The sequence below is a fragment of the Sciurus carolinensis genome, chromosome 1 (genome assembly GCF_902686445.1).
Source record: "Sciurus carolinensis chromosome 1, mSciCar1.2, whole genome shotgun sequence".
In the NCBI taxonomy this organism is placed as follows: Eukaryota; Metazoa; Chordata; class Mammalia; order Rodentia; family Sciuridae; genus Sciurus; species Sciurus carolinensis.
Window position 1 is genome coordinate 131,444,150 of NC_062213.1, and position 23,067 is coordinate 131,467,216.

Genomic DNA, 23,067 nt, shown 5'->3' on the forward strand with positions numbered 1-23,067 from the left:
AAATCCTTTCACAGTTACCATAACAAAATGAAAACAAAAAGCACCTTCTTGATAGATGAAAACATTTTAAAGTCTATGGATTATATTTTTCTATAATAGTGTTTTTTGTTTATTTAATCCCACAAATATACCCTTAACTGCTTTATTTGAAATTTTATTTAAAAATTTATATATGGGGCTAGGAATGTAGCTCAATGGTAGAATGCATGCTTAGCATGTGTGAAACCCTGGGATTTGATTCCCAACCTCACCAAAAAAAAAAAAAGAAAAAAGAAAGAAAAGAAAAACCATTGTACTATAACCTCTGATTTTGCTAAGAGTTCAACATTGAAAATAACCACAAAAATGTAATTTATTATAGTCTAAAATTATTCTAAGGGCACATACATGTCTTTTATAACATCTGGAAATTTGGATAGATATATTACCAAATAGAATAGAAATATTAATGATAGGATGTGGAAAGCATATGAATATTACTATAATATGCATTCAGCTTTGTTTGAAAATGTTCATGACCAAATGTTTATGATAAAAGTGATAAGTAAAGATTTCTTCCCATTCTGTAGGCTCTCTCTTCACATTATTCATTGTTTCCTTTGCTGCAAAGAAGCTTTTTAGTTTGTATCCATCCCATTTATTGATTCTTAATTTTACTTCTTCCACTTCAGGAGTCTTGTAAAGAAGTCAGGTCCTAAGCCAATATGATGAAGATTTGGGCCTACTTTTTCTTCTATTAGGCACAGGGTCTCAGCTATAGTGCTTAAGTCTTTGATCCACTTTAAGTTGATTTTTGTGCAGGGTGAGAGATATAGGTATAATTTCATTTGTTATGTATGGATTTCCAGTTTCCCAGCACCATTTGTTGAAGAGGCCATTTTCTCCATTGTACATTTTTGGCACCTTTGTCTAATATGAGATAACTGTATTTATGTGGGCTTTTCTCTGTGTTTTCTATTTTTTTGGTCTACATGTCTATTTTGGTGCCAATACCATGCCATTTTTGTTACTATTGCCCTGTAGTATAGTTTGAGGTCTGATAGTGTGATGCCTCCTGCTTCACTCTTCTTGCTAAGGATTGCTTTGGCTATTCTGGGTCTCTTACTTTTCCAAATGATTCATGGTAGCTTTTTCTAGTTCTATGAAAAATGTTATTGGGATTTTAATAAGAATTGCATTGAATCTGTGTAGCACCTTTGGTAGTAGGGCCATTTTGACAATATTAATCGTGCCTATCCAAGAACATGGGAGATCTTTCCATCTTCTAAGGTTTTCTTTAATTTCTTTCTTTAATGTTCTGTAGTTTTCATCGTAGAGGTCTTTCACCTCTTTTGTTAGATTGATTCCCAAGTTTTTTTTTTTTTTGAGGCTATTGCAAATGGGATAGTTTTACTAATTTCTCTTTCAGACGATTCATCACTTATGAATTAGAAATGCATTAGATTTATGAGTGTTAATTTTATATCCTGCTACTTTGCTGAATTCATTTATGAGTTCTAGAAGTTTTCTGGTGGAATTTTTTGGATCTTCTAAGTATAGAATCATGTCATTGGCAAATAGTGATAGTTTGAGTTCTTCTTTTCCTATGTGTATCCCTTTAATTTCTTTGGTCTGTCTGATTGCTCTGGCTAGAGTTTCAAGGACGATGTTGAATAGAAGTGGTGAAAGAGGGCATCCCTGTCTTATTCCAGTTTTTATAGAGCACTAAAATCCAGGATATATAAAGAACTCAAAAACCTTAACACCAAAAACCAAATAATCCAATCAATAAATTGGCTAAGGAACTGAACAGACACTTCACAGAAGAAGAAATATGATCAATTAACAAACATGAAAAAATGTTCATCATATCTTGCAATTAAAGAAGTAGAAATCAAAACTAAGATTTCATCTCATTCCAGTCAGAATGGCAAATATCAAGAATATAAACAATAATAATTGTTGGCAAGGATGTGGGGAAAAAGTATGCTCATACATTGCTGGTGGGACTGCAGATTGGTGCAACCACTTTGGAAAGCAGTATGGAGATACCTAAGAAAGCTTGGAATGGAACCACCATTTGACCCAGCTATCCCACTTCTTAGTTTATACCCAAAGGATTTAAAATTAGCATACTACAATCATGCAGCCACATCGATGTTTATAGCAACTCAATTCACAATATGGAACCAACCTAGATGCCCTTCAACAGATGAATGGACAAAGAAAATGTATTACAATACACAATAGAATATTATTAGCCTTAAAGAAGAATGAAATTATGGCATTTGCAGGTAAATGAATGGAACTAGAGAATATTATGCTAAGTGAAATAAGCCAATCCCATAAAACCAAAGGTTGAATGTTTTCTCTGATAAGAAGATGCTGATCCATAGTGAAGGGTGAGTAGGGAAGAATGAAGGAACTTTGGATCACACAGAAGGGAGTGAGGGGAGAGTTGGGGCAGTGAGGATGGGAAGAATGGTAGAATGAGACAGACATTATTACCCTATATACATGTGTGAAAAAAAATAAAGAAAAAATTTTTAAAAAGATATATTTCATTTGTATTTAGATTCAGAAAAATTACAATTAAATAGTGGATTCATGCTATTCCAAATATTATTAAAAATCTTCTAATAAATGGAGTACAAAAACAAAAAAAAGGGATAAGTTGCTACCTATAGCTAATCCCTGCCCATTAGACATACCCTGCAGTGTGGCACTGTTCCCTCATTCTAGAACATCTCCCTCCTCCCTTGAACCCCAGACCAAAGTCTACACTTCTCCAAGATTCCATTCAGAGAGATTGTCTTTTTTATTGTCCCAGTACAGATCTCCTCAGGGCCTCTTTCTTCTGCACTTCTTATATACTCCTCCTTCCTCGCTCTTAGATTGAGGTGAGGTTGCTAGCTTACATGGCTTAGATGTCTACTAAACTGTAAGCTTTCTGAGGGCAGGTCATTTCATCCCTGTATTCCTATGCCCCACGCAGGCCAGGTTGCTCAACCGTGATCTCTGGGAGGCCTTCCCTGACCATTCCATTCCAGATTCGGTGAGTTGCCCACTATACATTTTCGTAACATCCTTTGTTTCTTCAAATCATAACACACCTCAGACTTCACTGTAATAATTGACTTAATGATCATTCTTCCTTGCTAGACTAATGAGGGCATGGACCATGCCTGCCACTCATCCATGATATCCCAACAAGAAGCACACCACAGGGCTGATAGTCCATAAATATCTGTTAACTGAATATTTAGCACAGAGGAAGTGTTCAGTATATTTGTTGAATGAATCAATAAATGATGTTGGATGTGCTATTCTCAAAAGAAAAAGAAAATGTATGACAGAGTCCATAAACCATAGAGAGTTTACATACAAACAAATTCTTCACAAAATTATAGATACATATATTAAATTTCCTTACAACAAAGACTATCCTGTATCAAAGGAAAGGAAACCATGGATCAGTACTAGTTTTTTACTTTTAAGAGAGGTAAGTCATATTATTTCCTTGTTTAAAAATAAAAATTGCAGAGTTCATTACTTTTTGGTGATTAGCCAGAAACCAAATCCCATATTCTTGTCCAACTCCTCCAGCTTTTCATGGCTTCAACCTTGACTAGGGCAATAGCAGGAGCAGCAACAGGGTAATGGCCCTGGGGCCTGCAGCCACAAATGCAGAGGCTGAGAAGCACTCCATCATTTCAGCAAGTCCCCACAGACAAAGCCAGGACTCATTTATACACACTGTTGAGAGAATGGGGCACAGAGGCAATAGCTGGGTAACAAATCTGCAGACAAATATTGGCCTGGTGGCCAACAATGCAGATGGCCACCAGGAAGCAGAGTGCAGTTTTCTTTGGAATTTAAGCTTCAGGATTGTAGATGCTGCCAGTATCAAACACTTGTTGTCTGATCAGCCCAAAGGAGAAGTTGGGGTGGAGGTGAGGGGAAGTCTTCAGCATGTTCCGAAGATGGCTTTAATAGGTCCCACTTAGCAGCTGCATATCATTCAGGATTTCAATGATGCCCCTGGAGATTTTAGTGGTGATGCCCAAAACCTGGAAGAAGAAGGTCTTCTCAGGTTCCAGATCAGTGTTTTGGAATTTCACAGTGATTTCAAATGAGACAATTGCATCAACTTGGGTGGCAGCAGGCTCCTTTTTGGCCAGCAGAATGTGCTTGATCTCAGTGAGATCCTCCTTGGTGAATGGCAAACCCAGTTTCGCCCAACTGTGAGGGAACAGTTTCCCAGATTTGGGCTTGATTCTCAGTTGCCCTGGAATGGCCTTGAACTTCATGGTGTTCTTACCCCTCAGCATCACTGCCTTCCATTGGTGGAACATGCAGATCTGCTGCATCTGTGTGGAGCCCACTTCATTGGCTCCCACAATGAAGTATTTGGGATAATCATTCAAAAGTTGGATGATCTTAAGGAAGTAGTAGGACTTTCAGGTTGCCTATCTTCCCTAAGCATCAAGGCAAGGGATTGCCATGCAGGGTTCAAAGACATGTCACTCTCAAGAGGATGCCTGACGAGAAAATACTCAGCACTAGTTTCAATGCCAGCACTAACAATGACTTTTACATGCTATTATATCAGCTTCTTATGGTTTGCGGCAACAAACCATCACAAACTTGGCAACACACATTTCTTCTCTTATACTTCTAGAAGTCAGAACTCCAAAGTTAGTCTCCCTGGACATAAATTAAGGTATTGGCACGGTTGGTTCCTTCAGGAAGCTCCAACAGAGAATCTGTTTCCTTTTGCACATTAAGTGGCTCCTGTATTCCTTGGCCTCTGGTTCCTCCCTCTTCCTCTGGGGTGGGCCACTCCAACCTCTGCTTTACCATCACATGGCCTTCTCTGTGCAGTACAATCTCCTTCTCCTTCCTCTTGTAAGGACTCTTATGATATTTAGGTGGTACATGATGAATCCATGATAATTTTCCCATCTAACCATTCTTAATCACATATGCAAAGCCTCACATTTCAGAATGTTTTGTGGATGAAAGTATTGTGAGTCTGAAAATGCAGACAGAATTTTTGGATTGGAATATTGTTAGGTAATTGAGGGAGCATTTATCCAGTTCATGATAAATACTAGATAAAATCACCACATTCACAAAGTACTGTCATCCCACTCACAGGAGCATACTCCTACAGCCAGACTGCATAGTCTGTAGGCTTTCAGTCACAATTTATTGCATGAGAAATAAACACATCAATCTAAGCTAACTAGATTCATTCTTCCCAAGAATTTAGAATTTTACATTCAGAAATGCAAATGCTACTCACTCTTAGCTAGTACCTGAACCCAGGTAGCAATCTCTTGCCGAGATGAAAAACACAGAGGAAAGTGGTCATCGGAAAAGAATGAAATGAAAGTGCAGAGAAAGAGAAGACAGAATATATAGTGCCACAGAGGAAAGAAGTGGATAGAGCATAGTTTTAAGCCCTTACCAGATTCTAGTTCATCATGAAGTTCAATGGTACATTCTACTCACCAATTTCTTGAAATAATCCTGTAGAATTAGAATAACTCCCTCTACCTTTCCTTTCTTTACCTTCCATCCATCTTCCTTCCTCTTTCTTTTTTTCCTACAATTTTGAATATATATCTGTTATATATATATTTACATTGAAAAAATCCTTTATTAGGATAGGACCTTTGTTGATGGACATTTTTCTGATATTAAAATAAGGCTGGGGTTTTAGCTCAGTGGTAGAGCACTTGTCTAGCAAGTGTGAGGCAATGGATTCCATGCTCAGCACCACATAAAAATAAATAAATAAAATAAAGTTACTGTATCCATCTACAACTAAAAAAAATAAAAGAAGACAATGGTTATTGTTTGTGCTTCAAGATATAGAAATTTCTTTTTGGTGAGGTCTTAACTTTAACGAAACAAACTAATCCATATTTGAAGTTTTTCATTTTTTTGAAGGTGAAACTTTTTAAATGAATTTCTAGGTAGAATCATATACTTTGAGCAACAAATTAAGGATTGCAGTATTAGGAAAATTCTTTTCTCTGTTTTTATTTTCTTTTATTGTTCGATAATGTATTTTTCATTAATTAGTTTTCTAATTATACATATTTACAGGTCCAATGTGATATTTCCGTACACATATACAATATGTTTTGATCAAATCAGGATAATTAAGGTTTCCATCTCCTTATAACTACTTTGTGTTTGGAGCCTGCAAGCTCCTCTCTTCTAGTTCTTCATAAAAGATACAATAGGTTATTGTGCTCCATAGTCCCCTGCTGTGCCGTAGCACACCTCAACTTATTCTATGTAACTGCTGTCTTGCAAACTCCCTCTACCCTTCTTTTCCTTCACCCTTCTATTAACCACTATTCTACATTTAGTTCAACTTTTTTTTTTTAAGCATCCACATATGAAAGAGCATGTGGTCTTTCTGTTTCTGATTTATGTTCCTTAATGTCCTCCAGTTTCATCCATTTTTCTACAAATGATAGAATATCATTTTTTTATTATTATTTTTATTTAGCTTTTAATTTTTTAGAGACTGCATTTTGTTTCATTGTACACAAATGGGGTACATATTTCGTTTCTATGGTTGTACACAATGTAGATTCATACCATTCGTGTAATCATATATGTACATAGGATAATGATGTCTGTCTCATTCTACCATTTTTCATATACCCCCCTCTCATTTCCTTCTACATATTCTAAAGTTCCCCCATTATTCTCTCATTCCCCACTCCCCACCCCCATTATATATCATTCTCCACTTATCAGGGAAAACATTTGGCCTTTGGTTTTTTGGGCTCAGCTTATTTCACTTAGCAGGATATCATTCTTTTCTATGACTGAATAATATTCCATTGTGTATACATACACTACATTTTCTTTATCCATTCATTTGTCGATGGGCAATTAGGCTGAATACCTATCTTAGCTATTATAAATACTACAGCAATAAACATGGGCATGCATGTATCTCTTTGATATGCCAATTGCATTTCCTTTGGAGTCATGGGATAATTGGATCATATGATAGATCTATTTTTTTTCTTTTGAGGAACAGCCATAGTATTCTCCACAGTGACAGTACTAATTTACTTTTCCACAACAATGTGCAAAAGTTCCCTTTTCTCAAGATATATTTTCACTCTAAAGGAAGTATCTGTTATTGGTATGCTGTTAAGACATATCTGTCTACAGTGAAGTAGGTCTTTGTTTTCCTTTGATCCTAAAAATGAATTTAGATTTAAAAGTCTGAATTTTGATAATCTTTATTTTGAGATTGTCACAAAGTTTAGCTGTCAGTGGAAAATATATGTGTGAAAATGTGTGTGTGTGTGCATAAAATTTAAAATAGTATCATACTAACCTGGTGGGTATCTAAACTATAGCAAGCTCTCAAAGATGGCCATGATCATTATTTCATTATTTTTCAACATTTTTTTTTTCAGTGCTGAGTATGGAACCCAGCTCTCTCTTCAGTGAACACTAGTATTTCATGAAAGGATTTGGTTTTAGTTGTTTTCTTCTTTTCTGCTTTAAACACTAATAAAGTACAAAGGTTATCTGAATGGTCCCCTTAAGTATCAACGTTTACACTTGGAATTTATTATAAAAATCTGTTTCCCAGCCAGGCACAGTGGCACATGCCTATAATCCCAGCAGCCTGGGAGGCTGAGGCAGGAGGATAGCAGGTTCAAAGTCAATCTTAGCAACTAAGTGAGGCCCTAAACAACTTAGTGAGACCCTGTCCTCTAAACAAAATATACAAAAAGGGCTGGGGATGTGGCTCAGTGGTTAAGTGCCCCTGGGTTCAATCCCTAGTACAAAAAAGAAAAAAAAAAAGTTGTTTCCTTGTCTGGAAAACAAAATGAGTTGTCAGGTTTGTCCCATAAAGCTTTATGGAATATTAAAAAAAGATGATTAAAAACAAAACTTGAACTTTATTTATTTATTTATCTTTGCTATTTTTTCAAAGGTATGTATAGTTTAGAAACCCTCATATGTTTGGTTGAACCTTATAAAACTGGTTTACTACCATTTTTGATTCAGAAAAATGAGAGTTTCACAGAGTGCAACCTAAAGTTTTCTTATTTCAATCACAAATAACTTGGTCTACTTGAGAAAAGCTTTCCAATATTTTGTTTGTTTTATCTATCTTTCCTTGGACACTTTCTATTTGGTCATACATTTGAGGTTATCAAAAATATGTTCATAGTGGTAAAATGAGGAAGCTATTTCTCTTCTCCTTTACCTTTGTAAAATGATTAACAAAACAATGGAAGCCATATGTGCTTGTGTACATTAAATTCTAAGAGGTTCATTTTGTTTTAAACTCTTCCTTTCTTAAACAGTTCTCCTACTTTTGCTTTCTTCTCCATGCTTGAATGAAGGACATCTGTTTCTGTTTTCAGTGTTCTTTGTTACATGAAGTAGAATATCAAAGTTCTCCTTCCATGAGGAAAGAATGCTTCAGTTTTCTATTTCCTTTTGTTTATTTTCATTGATTTAAAAATTACAAATGTACAAAAAGGATGAACTGCTCACTAAAAAATTTAAAACAATAAAATATACAAATTAAAGTTCCTCTCTCATCCTCCCTGCTCCTTCTCCCAGGGTAACCACTGAAAATAATTGCATACTTCAGACCCTTTCCTATACATGTGCATATATGTGCCTATATGAAAATATATGTGTGTGTGTTTATAAGTATGTATCTAATTCAAAATAGGATCCCACTAAACAATGGGTGTCTATCCTTTAACAAACTCTCAGTGGCTACCATGATCATTGTTCTTCCAACAATTTTTTCAGTGCTGGGGGTAGAACCCAGGCTTTCTGCACGCTCAGCAAGTGCTCTATCACTGAGCTACATCTTCAGTCCCCCAACATTTCAATTTTTTTTTCAACAGTTATTTATTGAATACTACCATATAGTAGGCACCGATTATACAGAAAGGAGAATAAAGACAGCACACAATTCTTGCCTCAAAGAATTACAGAGATGGAAGACACCCATACAAGGAGAAAATTGGGAGGCAGCAGGAGAGTGCTGAGATGGGGGTCTACAAAGTGCAGTGAGAGCATGGGAAAGAGCCCCGAGGTCAAACTACCATCTGTGTGCTGATAACTTCAAGTCTCACATTTCCATCCTTGACCTCTCTCCTGTTCCAGCCACATACAGAAAACTGTCTGACATCTCCTCTTTGATGTCTAACAGGCATAAACTTAATACAGTATAAACAGAGTTCTTGGTTTTTCATCCTAGACCTGTTCCTCTCCCTGGTTTAGTAAATCCACCCAGTAGCTCAAGCTAAAACCTAGAGTCAGCTCCAAGGAAAGGAATCCAAAAATCAAGAAGGATTAGGACTAAGGAACATTTAATAGATTTTACCTCCAGGCTCATCTGTCAGCAAATGCTCTTGATTTCAATCCAGGATCTCTCTCTGTCTCTCCTCTTTTTTTTTTTTTTTTTTTGTGTGTGTGTGTGTGTGTGTGTGTGTGTGTGTGTGTGTTTGTTTTGTTTTTTGGTACCAGAGATTGAACTCAGAGGCATTCCACCACTGAGTCACATCCCCAGCCCTATTTTGCATTTTATTTAGAGACAGGGTCTCACTGAGTTGCTTAGTGTCTCACTGTTGCTGAGGCTGGCTTTGAAATCTGGATCCTCCTGTCTCAGCCTTGGAGCCACTAGGATTACAGTCTTGTGCCACTGCATCAGGCCAGGATCTCTCTTCAGTCTGTGAGCTCTGCTCCATCTCTGCTGTGTCCTTTCCCAGTTCTGGCTCTCCTAGCCCTGTCCTGTAGGCCCTATCATAGCTTTTTATGCTGCTATGATCACTCTTCTGTAGTCCATTCTCCATAGGGCAGCTAGAGGGATGCCCTTATGTGTCAATCACAACACATTACTCACAACCTTCCCAGTGGCTTTCCTTAGCACTCAATATAAAATCTATCCTCTTTACCTACATCCCTGTATGTTGACCTCTATCTTTATCTCTCTGGCCTCATCTTAGTCCATAATTCTCCTCCATGTTACACTCCCACTAGGCTGACATCTCTTATCTTGGGACATTCCAAGCTCTAATAACTTTTCATGGAGTTGCCTGGGCTAGACCTCTACAGCTCCCCTATGTAGCCAACTCATTCTTAACCTACAGATCTGCCTTCAAACCTTATCTGACCACCTTTCCTAGTGTAGCTTTTCTTGGAATGCAGCTTCTCTTTCAACAAAACATTCTTATGCTGCACTATTCATTTTCTCCACAGTGCTTATCACTGTGTGAAATTATCTTAATCATGTATTTAATTTCTTATTTATTTAATGTTACTATTCTTCTCCTTGCTAGGGAGTAGACTGGAAAGCTCCATGAGAAAACTGGGCTTGTATCCTGCTCACAGCACCTAAAACAGTATCTAGCACTTAGTAGGTGCTCAATAAGTATTGAGTGAATGAAAGAAAAGCTGCTAAAGTCAATGAAGTCTTCACAGAGGAGATAGCCTCTGGGTTTAGGACATGAATAATGAATTGAAGTCTGCCAATTTGACACATTCAGAAGGTGAGAGAATAACATGCATTCTGAGAATGGGGATATAAGGAGGAAAAGAGAAGGGAAGGATGGGAGAGAGGTAATGTCAGAGAGCAAGCTAGGTTGGGAACAGAAAAAATAAGATTTTGAACTATGCTAAGGAGCTTAGATTTTATCCTTGGGAGACCAGAGCCATTGATTAATTTTGAGCATTGGAGCCTTATGTATTAATTTTTCATTGTTGCCATAACAAGTTACCACAATGTAAAACAATATCTATTAGAGAAAAGTTTGACACCTGGACTAAAATAAGGTGTCTGCAGGACTGTTTCTTACTGGAGCCTCTAGGGAAGACTCTATTCCTAGGGTCATTCAGGTTTTCCACAGAATCCAGTCCCTTGTGGTTATAGCACTGAAGTCTCGCTTCCTGCTGGCAGCCATCTGGGCATCACCCTTAACTCCCAGAGCCTCTCTATATTCATGCAAAAGGACCCCCCATCTCAGAACTGGTGGAGACACCCTGAATCTCACTTGGTATCCCTCTGTTTTCCCCTTCTGCTGCATCTCTTCTTCCTCCTTCACTCTCTATCTCTGTGACTCCAGCTAGAGAAAATGCTCTGCTTAAAGATTCATGTGATTAAATTGGGTCCACTTAGATATCCCCGGAAAATCTCCCCATCTTAAAATCTGAAACCATAATCATTTTGGCATGTAATGTAACATAGTCAAGTGTTCCAGGGACCAGGTTACCTTTGGGGATGGAAGATACTCTACCTCCATATTCTGTGATCACATTTTCTTGTTAGATCACTCAGCAAACTATATGAGGTAATCTAAGTAGAATTAAACAGGGGGTGGGGAGAAAGACTAGTAGTTGGGTGAGTAGTCTATTACGGTAAAAAACTAAAATCGAGAAGGGCTCAAACTAAATAATATCAAATAGATCTTATCGGGCTGGGGAGATAGCTCAGTTGGTAGAGTGCTTGCCTTGCAAGCACAAGGCCCTGGGTTCGATCCCCAGCACCGCAAAAAAAAAAAAAAAAAAAAAAAAGAAGAAGAAGAAGAAGATCTTATCTTCAGCATTAGTTATCAATTAGATGTAGGGATTATGGCCAACTAGACTCTGGGATGACCCTCAAGTAGTGTCATTTGGTGGAATTGGGTATAAGGAGCAGTTTGATGGAAAGATGGGTTAGATCTCCTATGGCATTGAAGATAGATATGTCTAGCATTTTGTTGATGAGTTACTCATAATTAGAAAATTATCAAATGGTTATGTTGACCATTTTCAATATAGTAAGTTTTCTAGGGGTTCTCAATATATTAAGAGGATATTATTTTAAAACAAATCTCCCAATATTCATTCACTTCTTTACAGAGTCTAGCACAAAAATTTTTTTTGCACAAATTCTCAATAAGATTGTTGAAAATAATTTTTAATTATGTGGATTTTAAAAATTATGTTACTTTTTTATTAACTTACTTATTTTTATGTGGTGCTAAGGATCGAGCCCAGTACCTCACACATGCTAGGTAAGCATTCTGCCACTGTCCCAGTCCCTCTCAGTAGATTTATAAAATCCAATTTGTAGATATTTGCAAAAGTACTGAATAATTTTTTAATTCTATCCTCTTTTGAAGAAGACAAATAATTGCAATACCACAGATATTATTCAAGGACACTCTGGATGATACAAGAATAAAAGGGATGGTCCTTCATGGCCTTGATCTTGGTCCTGTTCTTTGATGAACATTAGGAGTTTGTATCGCGCACAGTGAATAATCAGTACATGTTTAAAGTTGGTCACTATATTTCAATGGAAAGGCAAGAGAAATCCAGGAAAATTCCCATGCTACAAGAGTGGCACTTGTCTAGACAACTGAGTTATGGCAGAGGTTTGTTTGTTCTTAAGAATGGAGCATCTTTTACCGAGCATTTTCCTTTAAACTTTATCCTTATGATAAATCAGAGAAGAGGAGATTATTGTCACTTTAATGATCCAAAAAAGGAAACGAAGTTTAAGGGAGATAACTTACCTTAAATTCCATAACTAGTAACCCAGGACTGTCTGATCCCAAACTTCATGCTCTTTACACATGGCTCTGAGGCCTTACTCATTGAGGCTAGGGGATGAGAAAAAACCTTCCAAACTTCTACTTGTATGCCTTTGCCTTGTGGACACTTTCTTGAACTCTGAGAACATAATTTTTTCATCTTCTGCATAGCTTCACATAGCTCCTTTTGGGCATTTCCTCATAGTTGTAATATATTTGTGCAGGCAATTTCTGTGTCTTCTCACTAGACTGTAAGTACTGCACACTAGATACTGCTTGAGGTTTGGTTTGTCCTTTATTTCCCAGTTCTTCACACAGAGATTGTTACTTTTGAGTACAGGGTTCAAAAGTTACTTGTTCAGTGAATGTATGCATGAATGAATGAATGAATGAATGATCGTCATTCAACTTCCCTCAACCTCCAGATTTCAAGATAAAATAAGGCAGATTAAAGTTAGTCCTCCCTAATTCTCTGTTTCATTTTCCATAGTTTCAGTTACTCATAGTTGACCACAGTCTGAAAATATTACATAGAAATTTCCAGAAGTGAATAATTTATAAATTTTAAAAACTGCATACTATCCTGAATAGCATGTTGAAATCTTATGCTGTCCTTTTCCAACTGACCCAGGATATGAACCATCCCTTTGTATCCAGAGTATCCACATTATATACACTACCAACCTGTCAGTTACTATTATGATGTGAATATGAAGGGTTCCCTGGAAGTCCAAGTCTGAGATAATGCAGGAATATTCGGAGGTGAAACTGTTAGATTATGAATACTGTAACCTAGTCAGTGGATTAATCCATTTGATGGTTTACTAATTTGAATGGATTAATGGGTGGTAACTGTAGGCATGCAGGGCACTGCTGGAAGAAGTAGGTCACTAGGGGCATACCCTTGGGTTTATATTATCCTTGGTTCCTTGCATGCTCTCTGTCTGCTTCTTGTCTGTCATGAACTGAGTAGGTTTTCCTACTCAGCTTTGACGTTCACCCTTCAGCCATGATCTCCCTTATCTTAGGCTCAGAGTTATAGAGTTGACTATGCATGAATTGAACCTCTGAAACCATGAGCCAAAATTTTTCCTCTAAGTTCTTCATGTTGGGTTTATCGATCACAGCAATGAAAAGCTGACTAACACAGTTACCTAGTAGTTGTCTTGGTTATGATGTCAACTGTCCCAATATCATAGTGCTTGTGTTCAAATAACTCTTATTTTACTTAATAATGGCCCTAAAGCACAAGGGTAATGAGGTTGATAAATTGGATCTGCCAAAGATGAACTATAAGGTGCTTTCTTTAAATGAAAAGGAAAAAGTTTATCATAGTTATGTATGAAAAAAATATAGTATATATATAGGGTTTGGTATTATCTGTGGTTTCAGGTACCCACAGAGGGTCCTGAAACATAGCCCCCACTGAAAAGGGGGAGCACGGTAATTCATTGGCCAATTCAAAAACATTTTAAAGCTGGGCACAGTGGCACACACCTGTAATCCAAGTTGCTCAGGAGGTTGAGACAGGAGGATCATGAGTTCAAAACCAACCTCAGTAAAAGCAAGGCACTAAACAACTCGGTGAGATCCCGTCTCTAAATAAAACACAAAGTAGGGCTGGGGATGTGGCTCAGTGGTTGAGTGCCCCTGAGTTCAAATCCCAGTGCCCTCCACACACAAAAATTAAATTCCCTTCAGACAGCAGTAAAAACACAGTAGTATAAAGCAGTATATATAATGGAAATATCATGTATGGTATATCTGTTTCTATCTCCTTTTTATCGGTAATTTTTGTACCTATAATTGTTAGTTGGGCTATTAATAAAACTCTTTAATATTGAGTAAATTATTAAATATGTAGGAATATTTGAATTCTAATATGTTCTACTATTAGTAGCATTATCATAGTTGTTCTTTAAAATGTATCCTTGAATATTTGAAGAAATTTTGTAGGTTTACAAATGCAGTTGGGTTGACTTTACATCTTTCTTTTTTCACTGCAAACTCCTTTTTTGTTTTCTTTGTGACTGAAGCTGATAACGTGAAGCATTGAAGGTAAGAAATAGAAGTGTTTATAGTGTGTTGTGTCTCATTTATTTCTTTCTTATTCACCAGTTCTGTAATTGGAGTTACAGAGTGTTACATTTTACTTTCTGCAGGCTACTGCTTGCTCTTTTTCTTTAGTTTACTCTATCTTAGTGCAAATGTGTTTTGCTTCCTCAAATAGAAAAAAATGAAGGATAAAAATGTTTCGTTCTATGTAAAAGGAAGGTTTGTTGTTGTTGCTATTTCACTTTTTAAAACTACTTAACATATCCAGTGTTTTAAAATATATTAGCAGTATTTCAATTCTTTTTCCTGTAGATTTACTATAATTACAATTAATGTATATTGAAACTGGTATTGAGGTAACAGTCTCCAGTGTATATTAATCCTCTGGTTTGGGTGAATTCTATCTCAGGATAATTTACTCTATCAATAAAATGCAGCAAGAAAAGTCTTAAGATAAATAATAATCTCCAAAACAGTAAATCTTCATGTAATGAAAGGGCTGCCATGAGAAATTCTTCCAGAATTTGTCAATAATCTCTCAAAAACTGAAAATTATTCAGTACTTGAGTACTTATTTTCTATAAGGTTGTACATTTAATATTGATGGTGATGGAAACATTAAATGACCCTTCTCATAAGAATGCAAAGAATCTAGAATAGCCTATATAATCCAGAATAATCTTTTTTTGAAAAAGAAGAAAAATATTGGAGAATACTTTTATACCTATTTCAAAACATACTACAAACTTATGGTGGTCAAAACAATACAGTTTTGGCATAAATACAGCATATAAATCAGTAAAACAAAATAGAGAGACTGAAGTAAATAATTGATCTATTTTTTGACAAAGGTACCAAGCTAAATCAGCAGAAAAGGGATTTTTTTAAAGGTTCTGGGTTATGCAAACTAAACAAGAAGATGGTTCTTACCTCATCCACATAAGAAAATTAAGTCAAAGTATATAATAGAAGTAAATATAAAAGATAAAATGATGGAAGAAAATGGGAAAAATCTTTGTGATCTTGGTAAATACATTTTGATATGATACGAAAAGCACAAATAAAATTGATAAATTTAACTTTATAAAAAGTAAAAAACTTTGTTTATCTAAGGACATGTGTGTCAGTCCATATTGTAACTCTATAACTGTATACCAGAAACTGGTTAAGTTATAAAGCGCAGAAATTAATTTTCTCATAGTTTTAGCATCTGGGAAGTCCAAGATCAAGGGACTGGTACCTGATACAGGTCTTCTTGCTTGTCCTCACATGATAAAGGCCGGAAGGGCAAGGTTAGCACCTGACACTGTGTGAAGCTTTTTTTTTAAAGGGCCTTATCCCAATCATAAAGGAGGAGCCCCACCTGGCCTAATCTTAAAGACTTTACCTTACTACTCTCTGTCTCATTGGCAACACCTGAATTTTGGAGGGAACACATTCAAAACACAGCAGCTACAAATAAGAAAAGAAAAAGACAAGTCACAGACTGGGAGAAAATATTTGTAAGATGTGTTTGGTAAAGGATTTGTATATAGATTATTTAAAGATCTCTTAAAATTCAGCAAGAAAGACATGGCTATTATGGTTATTATTATTATTAATAGGTATTCCCTAAAAGCTTATGTGTGTGACAATGCAAGAATTTTCCAGAGGGAAAATGATTAGATTATTATAGTTATGGTCTAGTGAGTGGATTAATCCACTGATGACTTAACTGGGTGGTAACTGTAGGGAGGTAGGGTGTGCTGGAGGATGTAGGTCATGGTGTGCGCCTTTGGGATTTATATTTTGTCTCTGGTTAGCAGAACTTTCTCTGCTTCCTGGTGGTCACGTCTTGAGCCTCCTTCCTCCACCATGCTTTTCTGCCATGTTGTTCCTGCATCTCAGGCCCAGAGCAATGACCATGGACTTAACCTCTGAAACCATGAGCCAAAATAAACTTTTCCTCCTTTAAGCTGTTCTTGTCAGGTCTTTTGGTCACAATGACAAAAAAAAGCTGACTAAAACATTGGCAAATATTTGATCAGTTGCTTCACTAAAAGATACAGATGACAATAAATACCTGAAAAAATGTTCAGCATCATTAGTCATTAGGCAAGTACAAATTAAAATCATAATGATACTACTGTACACAATTAGAATGGCAAAAATCTGAAACAGACAATACCAACTGTTGTGAAGTATTTGAAGAAACTAAAACCCTCATACATTGCTAAAAAGAATAAAATGCTACAGTTCAAGTAAAAGACTGTGATTTAGATATGTGGTAAAAAAAATCTGAACCTCACCTTTAAAAAGATTTAGCTACTCAATTCCTGACAGCACTAGAAACTGCAGCCTTCTCCCCCAAGGACAGGCTCTTCATTAAAAACTTAACCCATATTCAGAAAAAGAACACATGTTCCCTGCAGGCAGACTAGGCCTAAAGAAAAGACAGGAAGGGCTGAGCCTCCAAGAACAGTTACTCTCCCAAACTCTCCAATCCATAGAAGTAAGGGAAAAGGCAAGAATCCAGAAAAATTTAAAGAAAATTCCTCTCTAGGCAAATTGGAGAAGTAGAGAAGTATCCCTCTCCTAATACAACATCAAATCCTATTGATTTTATGTCCAAAATATCTCTGATAGAATTGCCTTCTCTCCATTTCTATTACCACCTCCCTGATCTTAGCTAACATCATCTCTCACTTATACTTCTGCAATCACTGTCTCACCATTTTAACTACTGGAAACATCTATTCTCACCTCCCCCAATCTTTTCTCAACACATCATACACAGTGATACTTTCACAATGCAAATCCAATCATAATTTTTCTTCTATCCCTTCCACTTTAACTATATTTATTTTTAGCATAAAGACCCAAATCCTTTGTAAAGTCCTCAGGGTCTTGCAAAGTCTGGCCCCCTACTTTAGCTTCATTTTATATATCCCCTGCTTGTTGATCTCCAGTTATACTGACCTTGTTTCAGTTCTTAAATTGAGCCCTTGAGCCCCAGACCTGTATACATAATTGCCTACTTAGCATTTCCACATTGACAACCTTATCTCAGACTCAATATGTCCCAGTATTGTATCAGTTAATGCAGAGTTAACTGCCATGGGGCCTATGATATTCTATCCACTGGTCAGAAATTCATTTCCCCTTCCAACTGATTGTTAATTCCTACTCAATCTTCAGGTTTAGACCAATCAATCATCATTTCCTTGTGGATGATTTTCCTGTGCCACCAAAGTCCTTTCAAAGCATTATAGATTCTCCCATATTACCCCAGTATTGAGGTCTGAACCTAGAGCTTTGTGCAAGTTGGGCAAGTGTTATGGTTCAGATGTGAGGTGTCCCTTAAAAGCTCATGTGAGACAATTGAAGAATGTTCAGAGGTGAGATGATTAGATTATAAGAGTTGTAACCTAATTGGTGGCTTAATCTACTGATGGATTAACTCGGTAATAACTTTAGGCAGGTAGGGTGTAGCTGGAGTAAGTATGTAACTGGAGGTATGCCTCTGGAGTTTATATTATGTCTCTGGTTAGAACTCTCTCTGCTTCCTGATTACCATGCCCTTCCACCATGGGCCCAGAGCTAAGGGTACTGAAACTTTGAAACTGAGAGTCAAAGTAAACTTTTCTTTAGCTTGTTCTTATCAGGTCTTTTGGTTATAGCAGCAGCAACAACAACAAAAAGCACTTGCTCTACCACTGAGCTCCATTCCTAATCCAATATCATGTACTTCTACTTCATGGTACTTTTCATAGACAAAATTTGCATTTATGTGTTTGACTATTTGATAATTTCTCCCTCTCCTATTAGGCTTTGAACTGTGTGAGTCTAGACACAGTACCTGGTCCATAGTAGGTTCTTCATAAATGCCTGTAATATTGAAAGATAGGGTAAGAGTGAAGAATTAGACGTAGAGTGAGGGTTTTGTTTCACTGAGGAAGTGAGACTGCAGGTTGACTAGAGTGGTGTTTTAGTCAGATTTTTCACTATTGTGACTAAAAGATCTGACCAGAACAGTTTTAAAGGAGAAAAGTTTATTTGAGGGCTCACAGTTTCAGAGGTCTTAGTTCATAGAAAGCCAGTTCCATTTTGGGGGGCTTGAGGTGAGGCTGAACAGCATGTTGGAGTGTGTGGCAGAGGGAAGCAGCTCACAGGAGATCAGGAAGCAGAGAGAGACTCCACTCTCCAAATACAAAGTATATACCCCATAGCCACGCCCCCAATTAACCACTTCCTCCAACCACATCCCACCTGCACCCAGTACCACTCAGTTAATCCCATGAGGAAGTAATTCACTGATTAGGTTAAGACTCACAACCCAATCATTTCTCCTCTGAACCTTCTTGCTTTGTCTCACACGTGAGCTTTTGAGGGACATCTCACATCCAAACCATAACAAGTAGTTAGATGAAGACAAGAAGAAAATGTTTCAAATAGAAGGAACAACAGGTGGAAGAAAAAAACTTGTAAGCACTAGCCTGTGTAGAGCATCCCAGGGAATGAAGTTTCAGAATAACTAGAGTTGGGAGAGGGATAGACAGACAGCTTGGTAAAGAGTTTGGAATTGATCCTAAGGGCAATGAAAAGTCTTTTTTTCTTTTTTCTTTTCTTTTCTTTTTTTTTTTTTTTGCATTGCTGAGAATCAAACCCAAGGTCTGGTGTATTAAGGCAAGTGCTCTACTACTGAGATGCAAATGTCAGCCTTTTCTGAAAGTTCTTAAATAAGGTATTGACATAGACAGATTTGCATTTTCTGGCCAAATGTAGGGAGACATGCTAATAGTTTAGGTAGAGTATAGCGGAGGAAACGAGGATAGGAAAATGCATTGACTTGGGCATCCGTATCCAAGAGGTAGAAGGAACTTCATGACTAGTTAAATATGATGATTGAGGGAGATCATTGTTGGATCTAAAAAGCTCTCCCAAAGAACTCATGTGTTAGGCAATGTTGCAATATTCAGAGGTAAAAAGATTGGATTATGAGAACTATAACTTCCATTATAATTAACCCATTAGTGGATTTATCCATTAGACAATTAATAATTTGAATGGTCCAACTGGGAAGTGGTGAAAACTATAGGTGGGTGGGTAAAGGTTGGAGACAATAGGTCACTAGGGACATGGCTTGGGGACTATATCTTCTTCCTGGCTCTCTCTCTCTCTATCTCTCTGCTTCTAGATACTGAGAGCTGAGCAGCTTTCCTCCACCACACCCTCCCACCATGATGTTCTGCCTCACTCCGGCCCAGAGCAATGGAGTCAGTTGGCCATAGACTTAGATCTCTGAAACCACGAGTCCAAAATGAATTTTTCTTCTTTAAGCTATTCTTATCAAATATTTTGTTTACAGCAATGAAAAACTGACTAACACAAGAAGGGAGAAGGTGACATCAGAAACCACTGCCAGGTTTTTTAACTTGGGCAACATTCAAATGAATGGTGATGCATTTACTGAGAACAAGAGCACAGAAAAGAACTGGAAAAGAGATAAATTAGTTTTGAATTTTTCTAATTTTGAGGTGTTCATAAGACAACTAAAGGAGGATTTTTGCTAAATAATTGGAAATAAAAATTAGTTGGAAATAAGAGTAGGTTATTAGATCTACCATGAAGAGAAAAATTTGGGAATTATCATGTAAATGGTCATTGAAATCTATAGGAAACTATTAGTAACAATAGTTTACTAATAGTAATAATAGAAGGAGAGCATATGGAGTAAGAAAAGCTCTTCAGATAGTCTTTAGGAATTCCAACACATAATGATAGATATGAACAACCCTATGATGGAGATTGAGAAGGACTTACTAGAGAGACTTCAAGAAAACCAGAAGAGTATGGTGCTGCCCAAGTTAATGGCACACAATGTGTTTAGGAGGAACTATTCTCTTATATTGATAGCCCAATTTTTAACTCAGAGACCAACATGAAATATTTTTCACATATTGAGTCTCTTTTGTTCCAACTTTTTGAATACCTTCCCTCCTTTCTCTGCTTTGGGAAAAAAGGAAGAATAACATTTCATCCCTTAACTATCTCTTAGAGCAGCTTTCACCTTTTACTAGTCTGTTGTTTCCGTAACTGTCTTCCCCGTTATACCATGACCAGTATAGTACCTGGCATATAGTAGGATTTCAATGAATGTTAGTTGAAACAGTTCATGTAAATAATATTGAGTAACATTTATTAGATATTTACTGTTTCTGAATGCCTATGCTAGTGCTTGGTTTATAATACTATTTTTAATCTTATAAAAAAACTTGTGAGGAATGATTATTTCCGTTTTATAGATGAGGAAACCAAGCTAAGAGAAAAATACCTGCCCCAACATACTTGGAAAGTTGTAGAACTGCAATCTGCAAACAAGTCTGCATGATTCCAAAGTCCATGATTTTAACTACCATCTCTCACAAAGAGAAGTAAACATTCACATTTCTCCAGACATCTGTGGAGGAGACATTTTCTAACTGGCAACTTTCCCAGTTCATCTCAAATTCAAGCACATAAGCAGCAGCCTGCTTTCATTCCAAGAATGCTTTACTCTGGGTCTGACAGAGCCTCTACTGAGATGTCTTGCCTACCTGGTCTTTCCTTCATTCCCTCACTTAAGCCTGCCTGCCTAAGCAAATTCTGGCTCTTTCATGAGATCAGTACCTAATTCCACTTTTCCCTTCCTAACATTTGACATTCCTTTGCCCCACTTGATTTACAAAATTACTCAAGAATCCTTTTTTTTTTTTTAAGTGCTCATAGTGGTTTCTTATCAACACTGAGTGTGGAGCTATGGTCAACATACTAGAACGTTAAGTTTCAGCAGCTCAGGAACCCTGTCAGCCTTCCTCACAGCACTATTCCCAGTTTACTGGACAATGTGGTTTCCAGGAGCCACTGGACACACAGTGGAATATGGGTCCTAAACTTGGCTATTAAAGTAACATGGCACGCTGTGTAGAGTTAAACCATAAACTCCTAAAGATCCACATCAAAAGTTCAACTGAAAAGAAAGAACTGTTTTCATGAAGGTTTGCTTGAGGACTCTGCAGGCCAGTCCTTCAAGACACTAGCAGACTGAAGATTGAGTGAGGAAAGGCAGAGCAAGTTGTCTTTGGAAGAAGGGAAAATTTTCACAAGTCATCATAGGTAATTCACAAAGCAATCTATCTTAAGGGTGATTTAGAGTCATATATGTAAGTACTGATTATTTATCTAAATAAAAACCTTAACACATTTAGAATAAAGCAAGGATTTCTATTTCAATAGTGAAAGTGTTTGCTGGCATGGTGATATCAACTGCTTGGGAGGCTAAGGCAGGAAGATCTCTTGAGCTCGGGAGTTTGAGGTCAGCCTAGGCAACATAATGAGACCCCCATCTCTTAAAAAAAATGTTCCAAAAAGCTGAGGGAAATTATAAAGTTTAGTACCATCCTTCATTTTCATGGATCCTCTCTTATTTTCTGTTACTATTTCAGCTTTTTCTCCTGGCAGTATACTTGCAGGCAAAATACTGATATTTGGCTAGATTTAATACTTTACACTGAATTATGGATGGTGATCATTCTGGAATTCCTGGCCAGCTTACTCATGGTGGCTAAATGTAGAATCTGTGCATTGCTCTGCTTAGGGAAGTATCTGGCACTTGATTAATTTTCTAATAAAAATAATCACTATTACCCATAAGAATAAAGAACTTGATACCTTATCTTTTCAGGGTTATTATAGGCAAAGACCCCTTTTTCCATTTTGTGCCCTTCTTAGGAAAATCTCATTGTCACAAGAAAGCCTTTCCTCAGACCAATTACAAGATCACTTCATTTTTATGTGCAATGCAAAACAGAAAATGTTTTTGCTTTTTTGGGTCTAGTGCTTCTTTACAACATTTTTTTCATATTAGTCAGACTGGCTATCGTTGCTGGTTTCCAAAGCCTACTGCCAAACTCATCAATTTCTGTTCTCAACCTTTAGGCATTTGTTTTTGTTTTCTCTTTTCACTGAAGGAAACATCCCTTATGCAATTGTGCATATTTTAAATTTCCAATTTTATGGATAGCAATAACAGAAGAGGAAAGAATATGAGTATGCTTATTTTTCTTTTTTACTATTTAGCATTCACCTCTTTGGTGTCCTTGCAGACAGAAGATTGATACTGAGATGACCACTGTACACTGGATTCTAGCCCAGAATCATCATTTCACATGGGATTGCCTACTATGCTCCAAACAAAATTTCAAAGGTAGCAAGAAATTTTCATTTTCTACCTCACCTGAATGCAAATATAATGTGATTCCTAACTCAGCATTCCAAATATATATAAATAAATACTTGCAGGTATGTGACTATTATGTATCTGATCTCTCTCTCTCTCTCTCTCTCTCTCTCTCTCTCTCCCCCTCTATCTTTGGTGCTGGATTGAATCCAGGACCCTGTGCATGCTAAGCACATGCTCTAC

At 36.9% G+C, this 23,067-nt stretch overlaps 1 pseudogene; it reads right to left on the minus strand.

Moving 5' to 3' along the window:
- Positions 1–3,528: 3,528 nt before the first annotated feature.
- LOC124958934 (60S acidic ribosomal protein P0-like) overlaps positions 3,529–23,067 on the minus strand; it is a 34,333-nt pseudogene continuing 14,794 nt past the window's right edge.